The sequence below is a fragment of the Lynx canadensis genome, chromosome A1 (assembly GCF_007474595.2).
Source record: "Lynx canadensis isolate LIC74 chromosome A1, mLynCan4.pri.v2, whole genome shotgun sequence".
In the NCBI taxonomy this organism is placed as follows: domain Eukaryota; kingdom Metazoa; phylum Chordata; class Mammalia; order Carnivora; family Felidae; genus Lynx; species Lynx canadensis.
Genome location: NC_044303.2, coordinates 52,444,556 through 52,454,188, shown reverse-complemented (window position 1 = coordinate 52,454,188; position 9,633 = coordinate 52,444,556).

The following is a 9,633-nucleotide window of genomic DNA, read 5'->3' as shown; positions in this document are numbered from 1 at the left end:
TGTATTCTGTAATTAATTCTGAATACTTAATGATTGGATCACAAGTCTGCTGTTTATGGAGGAAAATTTAATAAACACATGTTTTAAAAACTATAGATTAGCCCTGCCAAAGAAGAGTATTTTTAGAAGTATAATCAAAGCTCTAAAAATGATAATAAAGTTATGAGCCATATGCCTGGAACAAATGGATTTTTTCTCACCTTTGACTTCAAACAAAAAAAATAAAAAGAGAGAGAAAGGAGGTTTCAGTCACACAGTATTTAATCCAATTTGCTTTGAGTTTAATCTCCAAAACAAGGCTGGTCTGCTAATTCCCAATTATAATGGCACATGTAATCAGAGTCCTCATTAACAAAGACTGACTATATTGTCTATTAGGAATGAAAATTTGAAATGCAAATTCAGCAAATCAAAACGTTAAATGAGCTCCTACCCAGGATGCTTAGAGCTCCCGCCAGGGCAGACCACGCTGGCCGACACCTGCCCTGGATTTTCCCTCCAGCTGAATGTTTCCTTCGGTTCCAGTCTTTGCCTCCTAATTGACCTGCTTATGATCTCTGCTACAATTAACATATGCTTATTAGTAATGGCTGGTTAAAGATTTCAACTGCTGCAGTTTACAAAGTCTAATAGAGATGGCACACCATGGGAAAGACCAAGGCACGGTTCCCCTCATCAGCAAAGTCACAATGGTTAGAGAGCCTGTGGTAGATTTTTCACTGTCTGATGTGCAGGAATTGTCACTAACTGATCCTGGAAATCAATGCATACATGACTCTAGGCCTCATATACACTGAGAGGAATACAAGTGCTTGGTGAGTCCTTTTCCCCTTGAAGCAAGTAATTTCTAATTTGGTTTTAGGAAGAAGAGAAAGTGAGGGAACTTCTCTAACTGGGTGAATGGCTAATGGCCTTGGGTTTATTCTGAATTTCAAATCATAACTTCTGCTCTTCAGAGTAATTTCATACAGTGGAATAGGAAATTTTTCTGCACTTGACAAAATTCTTTCTCAAGTCTTAACAGGGTGATGATGCTTTTAAAAGATTATGTATAGAGTTCATATTCTGATCCCTAAGTGCCCCTTCTTAGTGTCTAGCTGATACCACCAGCTCTGAGAGCGCTGGAATGTTGGAGTAGCTTCCTTTTTTGTTTCTAGTCATGTAATTCGATGGAACAGGTATTCTATGTCCTCTGAAATCATTTTTTATTCAGAATTAATTTTTGCCAGGCCTCAAACAGTGATGGGGAAATGGTAATTTGGCTATTTCTAACCCAAGAGGCAGCTATACCTTGGTTATACACCTCAGTGCTGGTTGGCCAAATTCATTCCTGAATCATTGCCTCTACTGATCAACATTGTCTCCCCCAGGAGGCAAAAGACTTTGTCCGGGGTCTCAGGAGGCCTCTGGGCCATCACTCATTAACAATAGAATCTTAGACAAGCTATTCGTTTTCAATTGCTAGGTAACAAAATACGACAAGCTCAGCAGTTTAAAGCGACACCCACTTACTGGCTTACAGTTTTGGTGGCCGGAAGTCCGGGGATGGTGGAGCTGGATTCTCTGCTGAAATCAAGGTAGCAGCGAGGACCACAGTGTTTCTTGTGGGCTTGGGGTTTTCCTCCAAACTCACTGGATCTAGGCAGAATACACTTCTTTTCAGCTGCAAGATTGAGGTTCCTGTTTCTTTGCTGACTGTCCACAGGGAGCTGCTCTCCGCTCCTAGGGGCTGCCCACATCCCTTGCCACATGGCTCCTTCCCTCTTCCAGCCAGCAACAGCGCACTGAATCCTCGTCTTTCAAATCTCTGACTTCCTTTTTTGCAACTAGTGGAAGAAAACTCTGCTTTTACAGGGCTTATATGATTAGGTCACGCCCCCCCCCCCTCCCCAGACAAGCTCTCTAATTTAAGGCCAACTGAGCCATATAATACAGCCTAATCATGAATGTAAAATCCCTCCTATTTATAGTCCTGGGGATTATGTAGGATTTGTACCCTAGTGAGGTGAAAAATCGTGGTAGTCTGCCTACAACTGCAAATCACTTAGCTTCTTTTGGTCTCACTTTCGTAGTGCAAAACGAGAAGACTAGGCTAGATAATCTCTAGCTTTGTTCCTCATACCTTCATGTCCAGGACCACATGATTGCTGTACATTCAAATGACTCACAGACACAAACCACCAGTTAATTGCTACGCGCTTGACTGGACTTTTTTTCATCTGGTTGGTCAGTTTGGTTCTTGCTTAAATTAAAAGGCATTGGAACACCTTCTGTTACTAGAATTTCTAGGTAAGATAAAAATGAACGATACAAGGCCTCTAATTTTAATAAACGATAAAATAGCCCTACAGACAAAATAAAAACTTATAACAAAGGGCAATGATGAGATGATTTACATCCTTGTTCAGAGATGGAAGCTCAGTATTGGCTAGTAGTGGCTGGGAAAGAAAATGTTACTTGAACATTTTACTGTTCACCTCCTTCTGCTGGTACCAGGGAGCCCTAACAAGGCAATGCTTATGGATTTTTGATGAAGTTCTTTTCCTGGAGTTTTTCTGATATATTTCAAAATTGATTAAAGTTCCCAACAAACATCCATTTGTTCAAAAATTCGGGTCGGAGCACTTCTCAACATTTGCTTAACACTAAGTAAAGCAGTCACATTTTAATACAACTGGCTTTCTAAGGAACAAGTCTTACTTCCAAATACCACATAATCCAGCTTTAAAACTTGAGGAAACATGCATTCTTTTGTGTATTTTAAATTAAATTTTGTATAGGTGTATTCTTTCTGCTTTGGAGCAGTATTCATTGCCTCACCATTGCTCAACACAATCGTCCCATAGCAGTGTGGGGGGAAGGAATGTGATCTGAATTCAGATGCTTGCATGTGTCTAATTTTGCAAAGCAAAGACAATAACAAAGAACAAAACATAATTTCTTTTATTTTTTTTTCTAGGCTCTGAGATTAAGTCAAGAAAAAAAAATGAAAGTACTAAAAAGGTTGAAAAGTAATTCTTTGCTTGGTGATGAAGTACTTGAAATAATTGTGTTAAAGAAGCAGGCAATGCAACTTTATCCTTTTAAGACTTCCAATGTCTCAGGAAAAAAAAAAAAAGCTACATTTTGGGTGTACAGGAGCAAGAGGTAGGAACATATACTCTTTGTTTTGGGAATAAAATTTTCTTTTCTAGCAGAACTAATAAATAAAATAACTTTGGTTTGTAAAGTTTGTAAAGAACTGCAATGAAAACACATTTGAGGTGGATTTATATCCATGATAAAATTCTTAGGTACTGACTGTATATCACTGATCACATATCTTGGGCTCTAAAAATATGGAAAGCCCAAGTAAGCATTTGATTCCTTAACTTTAATCTCTGAGTGTTTAAAGTTAGGTCTATTTACATAAACATTCTTTTATAATGTCCTCTCTTGTCCTCTCTCACTTGTCCTCTCTCTCAACGTGTGGTTCTTTGTTCCAATTGAAGTTTAGTCTCTTGAGATTCAATTACTATGTAGAGTTCGAGGCTGAATAGAAATTATTACTTTAAAGTAATCAAAACAGTATGGCACTGGCACAGAAATAGATACATAGATCAATGGAACAGGATAGAAAGCCCGGAAGCAAATCCACAATTACATGGTCAATTGATCTTCAACCAAAGAGGCAAGAATATGCAATGGGAAAAGGCAGCCTCTTCAACAAATTGTGTCGGCAAAACTGGACAGCCATGCAGAAGAAGGACACTTGACCACTTTCTTACACCAAACACAAAAATAAACTCAAAATAAAATTAAAGATCTAAATGTGAGCCTGAAAGCATTAAAAACCTAGAAGAAAGTACAGGCAGTAATTCTCTGACATTGGTCATAGCAACATTCCTCTAGATATGTCTCCTGAGGTAAGAGGAATAAAAGCAAAAATAAACTTGGGAGTACATCAAAATAAAATAAAAAGCTTCTGCACAGTGAAGGAAATAGTCAACAAAATTAAAAGACAACCTACTGAATGGGAAAAGGTATTTGCAAATGACATATCTGATAAAGGGTTAGTATCCAAAAAATATAAAGAACTTACGAAGTCAAGAGTAAAAAAAATAATTCAATTAAAAACAGAAGACATGAACAGACATTTCTCCAAAGAAGACATACAGATGGCCAAGAGACAAATGAAAAGATTCTCAACATTACTCATCATCAGGGAAAGGAAAATGAAAAACACAATGAGATATAACCTCACACCTGTCAGAAACTATTGGTGAGAATGCAAACTGGTGTAGCCACTGTGGAAAACAGTATGGAAGTTCCTCAAAACCATTAAAAATAGAATTACCCTATGATTCAGTAATCACAGTACTAGGTATTTATCCAAGGAAAACAAAAACACTAGTTAGGAAGGATGTATATACCCTTATGTTTATTGCAGCATTGCCTACAATAGCCAAATTATAGAAGCCCCAATGTCCACTGATAGATGAATGGATAAAGAAGATAGATATATATCTATAGAATATCTTTATTATATCTTTATTCTATATATCTATAGAATATCTTCTATAGAAGATAGATATATATCTTCTTTATCCATTCATCTATCAATCTGTCTATATCTATCTATTATCTATGTATCTATACATCTATCTATCAAAGAAAGACAAATGCCATATGATTTCACTCATATGTGGAATTTAGGAAACAAAATAAATGAACAAAGGAGAAAAAAGAGAGAGACAGAAACCAAGAAACAGACTCTTAACTACAGAGAATAAATTGATGGTCACCTGAGGGGAGAGGGCAGAATGAGTGAAATAGATTATGGAGATTAAGGAGTGCACTTGTGATGAGCACTGAGTAATGTATAGAATTGTTGAATCAGTATATTGTACACCTATAACTAATATAACATTCTATGTTAACTGCACTGGAATTAAAATTAAAAACTTAGTAAGAAAGAAAAAAAATATTACTTTAAAATGGCTATACTCCACTTTCAGTGAAATTATTCTAGGAATCTTTCTTTCTTTTTCTATTGCAGTTAGTAAATGCTTGAAACCTAGTCATATAGAGCTAGCCACACTTGAATAATACTGGATTTGAACCTCCACTGTAAAAATAAGCCACTATTTGAGAGATTATAGTAGCTGTCTGTCCTTCCACTTTAAAAAAAAATCCAGACTCCTTGGATATCTCCATGATGGAGAATAAGGCTCTATCTCTGAAGCATGAAATTCTTCATTATTCTCTTGAATTTTGGAGTCTTTGGAATCAGTCTAGGGAAAATATCCTTAATGTAAGACATACTTGTGTTTTACTTGGAAAATAGAGATAATATTCACTTCAATAAATCGTGAGAATTTAATGAGTTAGTACTAGGAAAACACCTAGCATAGTTTTTGGCACACAGGAACGTTCAGCAGCTATCGTTACAATTGTACTCTTCATGTCTGAATGCAACTTGGGTGTGATTCTTGCTCACCCCCATAATCTATTAATTTCACTGTTTTCTAAAAAATAGCGTAAGTAAATATTATTTTTAATTTGCCAGCTGTAAGGAACATTCCCATACCCTGAAAACTGAGGATTAAATGGATAAGGTAACAAAGGGATCAGAATTTGCCTGGAACAGAGCTCATGCAATTCTCGCCATTTTTGTTCTTAGCATCACCCACCCACTCAGAGCTAATCATATCAACAGTTGGAAGTATTTTTTCCAGTCCATTTTCTATATGTAATTAGGTGTGCATTATGTTTAGTCCATCATTCCATGATTAGTCACCCCCCTATAAAATATAAACAAGTAATGATAGCTTTTGGAGGCAAAATAAAAACATTGGTTGTAATTGGCAAGATTATACATATTTCCTTTGTCTCTATGTCCATGTCTCTTGCCACGTATCTGTCTTTGTCTCCTTTGCTTTTACTATCTCTAATGCTTATGGTCAAACTTAACTCTCTTTCCACTTCCTCTTTTTCCTTTGCCACTAGGCTCTAATCCAAGTTGCTGTCACCTCTCACCTAGTCTACAGAAAACAGCCTCCATACTGATATTTCAATACCCATTTCTGCCCTTCTTTAATTCATTCTTCAAGAAAACACACAGAACATATGTAATCCTGCCCTTAGCTTTGGACCCTCTATTGTACTATTGAATTATAACATAGCAGAAAGAGACAGACAGAGAGAGAGAAGGAGGAGGAGGAGGAGGAGGAGGAGGAGGAGGAAGTGGAGCAGGAGAGGAAGGAGAAAGAAGAGGAGAGAAGAAAGAAAAGGAAGAGGAAAGAGGCGAGGAAAGGAGGCGATATTAGAACGATGCTGTGTCCGCATACGCCCACACCAAAGAGACAAGACGCGCAGCATGACATATAGGCCCTCGGTCTATGGTGCTTTTTTCTTCGGCTCGATCAACTATTCGGGTTTCTGCACGGAGAGCCAAGCTGGCTCTATATGAGGCATTTCGGTTCATGAGAGAGATGGAGAAGGAGAAGAGGAAGAAAAAAAAGAATTCAGCTTTAATAAACATCCAGACTCTTGCAGTCAAATACTTTTCAGCAAACCCTTACGTATTACGTTATGTTGGAAAAGAAAACTTATATTTATTTTGAGAAGGGCATCATAATCTTTTTAGTGCTTACAGAGGTTGAATATCTTAATTTGGTGCAGTCTGAAAGGTTTCCTGAAGATTGGGGTTGGAGACTCACGTCTTCCACAGACCCAGCCACTGAAACTGGATGACCCCTCAGGGCAGGTTGTTGGTGGGTCATCATCCCTCCCAGTTATTTTCTTTTTGGTGGTGCCATAGGACACCTACTTTCAGGTTAAACTCAGGAACTTGCTCTGATTCCACCCCCACCCCCATACCTACACCCCTCAGCAGTCCTAAGGAGGTAGGTGGAGTCCTACCTAAACCAAGGGCATGCTTCATCCTCAGACTTTGGCTTGGTTTCGCTCCCCTAGTCGGGAGAGGGACAACACTTCTGACATAAGGTCAGCACAGCCAGAGGATGCATGCCCTACCTACCTCCAGTTGCCAACATTTCCTTTGCTTCAAGGTTTATGCAGCTCATGTTTGTCCCCCTCAGATATTCCTCCACTCTACCTCAGCAAACAACACATTCAAAATTCACACCTGCACTTCAATATCTCCACAATATTGTTTATATTTTTGGTTCTTGAGGCCTCAACCGGTTTAGACATAGTCTGATGATGCTGTGACACAGAGGCTCTCAACCTTGGCTGTACAAGGAGAGCTTTGGGAGCTAGTGAGGCCCGGGGTCCTCTTGCAGAGATTTTCATATAGTTGGTCTGGGATGAGGTGTTGTAAGAGCTCCCCAGGTGATTCCGATTGCAGCCAGGGTTGAGATCCGCTGATGTAAATCGAGTCTAAATATACAGATAATGGGATGAGAGACAGCCAGACCCAGAGAGAGGTTTCTGGGCTATCATCCAGCTACACTGAGCCACGGCCCTGCCCACCTGCACTTCAGCCACTCAGGATTTCCCGGTTCCTCTAATGTCTCCGGCTCTTCTCACTGCAAGTCCTCTGCACCGTCTGGCCCTTCCACCCGCATCAGTACACCCTCCTCTGTCTCCATCAGTGCCTAGTTCATGCTCACTCAGCCTTTAGATCTCACTCCGATTGTAATTCTCTCGTGAAAATCTTCCTCCCTCTCCCGTGTACCACACATGCTCTGCCACACGCATCCCAATAGAAAGGCAGAAAACCAAGGGCTCAACACCCACACCTGACAGCAGACCGCCTGGGTCGAATGTCCTGGCATCATCACATCCTGGCTGTTGGACTTGGACAAGTTGCTTACGTCCCTTGTGCCTCAGTTTCCAGATCTATAAGAACACTATGAAGTACTCCTGTTTAATCTAAAGTAATTCATTGTTTAATGTTTGTTCCTCTCACTAGAACGCAGGCTTCATGAAGGCAGGCCCATGCACGTCTGCTTTCTCTTTTCTTTATTCTTAATGTTATTCACAGACTAGAAATACTTTGAACATATATTGAATAAACGAATGAACATACAATGCAAATAAAATAATTATAGACATGGTGCATGTAGTCCTTCTTACATTATCTTGTAAACATTCTCTTATCATTGGTGTTGCCCAAGTATATGAATTTAAGGCGCGAAAAACTGTAAATGAATAATTTCCCAATGCGGGAGTTGTTTCTGAGGTTTAATAGAACTTCCAAAATACAATCATGTGATTTTTCTTTCAACATTTTTTTTTCCCTCGAAGAGCCAAAATTTAGAATGAAATAAATGACCAAAGGTTTAATTGTAGAATTGGGCAGCCTACATAATTCAAGAACTGGGTAATTGGGCCTTGACTCAACAGGAATTGATGGTACCTTGTTAGTGTTTAAGAAGTATTAAATAATAATAACACCAGTATAAAGTTTAGTATTTCTTATATATTTCATAAAACTAATAAACCATTGAACATCTACCTGAGGGCTACTGCCCCTTAACTTTTAATTTAAATTGATTTTATGTTTAATTTATGATGGCTCTAAAATATTATGAAATGTAAAGAAGAAATGCAACCTCATAAATCAATGTGTTCTGGATTGCCAGTTTAATTTCCGTATTGATTTAGCACCCAGACTGGTGGTATCTATAAGAAGCCATAAGGTGCTGTCTATAAGAAGAGGCGTCACTGGATAAAGGGTCAGGTAGATCATATAAGAGGCAGAACTTCCTCTCACTAATCTCCATTGAGGGAGAAATAAGCACACTGACACACTAAAGTTTTGATTTGGGTTTATACCACATTCTTGCAGCTACTTACATTAATAGAATTTTTTGCCTTCATTATAGCGGCTGGCATAAGAGAGTGAATAGTAAATTTGGCCCATGTATAAATGTAACACTTATGAATTTCAATCATTTTTGTGTAATGCTAAATATTATGCTTTCCAATTGTGAAGGAGATACTTTTGTGGCCGCCAGATTTGGGGATTGTCATTAAGCAAGAAATTTCATACCCAAATATATTTAAAGGTATTAAAAAGACCTGTTTTTATTGGTAGTAGAAATTTGTTTCTAACGTACATAATCTTATTGTGTTCAATGTGTCCTTGCAAGTCAGATTTAAATTTTTTTTGGAAAAAAAATTGTCTTTCTGAAAAGGAAGAGCATTTGTGAACTAATAAGTAGCAGAAATTCTGGAATCAAAATGGCTGGATTTCTTTCTTGCCTCCAATACTTAATAGCCGGGATGAATTAAACTACCTGTAGTACTTCATACATGATTTTATGATTTTCTTCTTTAACCAACTTTTCTTTTTTTAAAAATTTTTAACATTTTTATTTATTTTTGAGAGACAGAGACAGACAGCGTGCAAGCTGGGGAGGTGCAGGGAGAGAGGGAGATGCAGAATCCAAAGCAGGTTCCAGGCTCTGAGCCATCAGCACAGAGCCCGAGGAGGGGTTTGAACTCACCAACTGTGAGCTCATGACCTGAGCCAAAGTCAGATGCCCAACAGTCTGAGCCAACCAGGTGCCCCCCAACTTTTCTAATTCATAAACCAACCATCAGTCCTAAATGCGTCAGGTAAGAGTATTACTGCACACAAGACTAGAGAAAACTAGAGGTAGTTACCCGATCTATTGTTTT